The 2102-nt window shown below is 42.0% G+C and overlaps 1 pseudogene; it reads right to left on the bottom strand.

The window, feature by feature from the left end:
* Window positions 1-75: 75 nt before the first annotated feature.
* LOC114009279 (CDK2-associated and cullin domain-containing protein 1 pseudogene) lies at window positions 76-1675 on the bottom strand (annotated as a pseudogene).
* Between the last annotated feature and the right edge of the window lie 427 nt (window positions 1676-2102).

Raw genomic sequence — 2102 nt, 5'->3', positions numbered from 1 at the left:
AGCCCCCCCCCCACTGTGTACACTCTCGGCAGCTCTGGTGCATCCTCTTTTTCAGAAGGAAATTACATTATACATTCACTGTCTGTTCCCCCTGGAACTTGCATATGCTGATGAGCTGTTACAAGCTAACTCATCCCCAGCTCTCTTCTGGGACATGTCACCTCTTGTAAAATCACTCTGAATATGTTCTCTTTGAAGTTTCTGATCTTGAACAGCATATTCAGAAAGGCCATGTTCTACTGCCAGAGGGAAAATGTTCGAGATAAATTTAGAAAACAGATTTGGAGCCATCTGAACTGATTCTGTTCTGAGAGTATACAGGCCTTCTCAGTATTTGCCATAGTAGAAGATGCAATCTGAGATGGAGTTGTCTGGGCTTCTAAAAGTAAAGCCATTCTGCTGTAAATGTGCTTTTCTCAACGTGTTCCATGAACAGCTTTATAAGGCTACCTTTTAAGTCTTTGTTAAGCTGGTTTCAATGTAAAGCTTTTTCGTATGTAGAAAAGAGGCACAATGTGCTGTGATGCTCCCATGTGTCAAATACAAAAGAAAACTTGGAAACAACTTTTATCATAAGTGTCCCAAGTATATTTTTTCAAAATATGAAGCCTTTACTTCACTAGAAATCACTAACCTTCTCTATTGTAGTCTGTCATTAATGGTTCAGGGCATGTCTTATGAGGTATTAGAATGCTTATCTATTTATCATACTTCTAACTAGAGACCAAATATTTACATTTTTTCCCTTGGCACTAGCTATTGTTACAGCTGGTTTTTATGGTCATAGCTTTTTTAAAAAACACTTTTTTCCAGAGAGCATATGCACTCACCAAAGAGAAAAAGAGAGAGAGAAATAGAGAATTCATCCACTGGTGAGAAATCTTTTAAATCAGATCACTATACATCTGTTCCACTGCTGCTGGCTTACACACTCATACACACAGCTGTATATTCATAGGATATAGGGATAAAGTCATCCAGATTCTGTACTAAAAGTTCGTCTATGACACTATCTAATTTTGTCCAGAAATTTGTTTTTTTAGAGAGGGATATTTCCTACAGAGCATGTTTGATTGCCAGAGAGAGAAAAAAGATAGACAGAGAAAGTGAGAAATCACCCTCTGTGGGAGATGGTCATGTTGCAATTTCTTCACTTTTATTCTATTCTCAATGTTTTTGGCACACATACACATGTGTCTGGCATGGATTTTAACCTGCTGTGTCTGGTACTTTAACCATAGTCGATCATATCAATGTCCAGCGCCTAACCACTAAAGGACCTGAAGCCCCCAGTATGTGCTCTTGTCATCTTTAATAGTGATATTCATTAAGAGCTTGGAGGTGGAGATGTTGAAGTTGATAGTAGAGCTGGGGTGGAGGTTGCCTTGGCTGCAGCCAAGTGGCAGCTCTTTAACATCATCATCACCCACTTGGCCTCCAGTGGTGATGGGGGTCCCATTGAGAGCCCCTCCTTTGTGCCTTTCCTAACCACAGAGACAGCTGACACCACCAGCAATGCCCCCGTAAAACTGTCAGGCAGGAACTGAAATCAACAAAGTGGGTGGTGGAGGTGGCAGTGGCTGCAGAAAACCTTACAAGGCCCCCTCCTCGTTGTAGTTCTAGTCATCCATCATCACTCATAGCTGTCCCCTTCCTCTTCTATGCTTTCTTCCATCCTTCTCCCTTGGCTCCTTTTCTGTACCAGCCTATCTAACAGGAACTTGCTGCCTGACACAACCCCTGGGCCAGTGGACACAGCTACCTCTTGTAGCTCACATTGCCAGGGACAGAAATAAGCTGGTGGTGAAGGCTGCTGTGTACCAGGTGTCTTGCTCTCCTCAGGCCTGCCCTCTTGGAGATGCTGAGGTTGGTGATGAGTGCTCAGGAGCTCTCTTACTGGGACCAGCAGTCATAGCGCAGTGGCACCCTTCAGGACAGGTTACCTGCATTAATTTTATTTTTAATGTCTGAGAGCAAATGGGGAGAAATGGCAGAAACCTTAATAAGCAATTTTCATAAACACAAGTTTCTAAACAATTTTTGAATTTATACAAAAACTGTTTGGTATTAAACAAAAATTGCATCTAAGACCAGCAGGTTAC

This window comes from Tupaia chinensis, unplaced genomic scaffold (genome assembly GCF_000334495.1).
Source record: "Tupaia chinensis unplaced genomic scaffold, TupChi_1.0 Scaffold000504_1, whole genome shotgun sequence".
NCBI classification, from domain to species: domain Eukaryota; kingdom Metazoa; phylum Chordata; class Mammalia; order Scandentia; family Tupaiidae; genus Tupaia; species Tupaia belangeri.
Note: the sequence above shows the minus strand (reverse complement) of the source record. Positions and strands in the feature narration are given on the sequence as shown.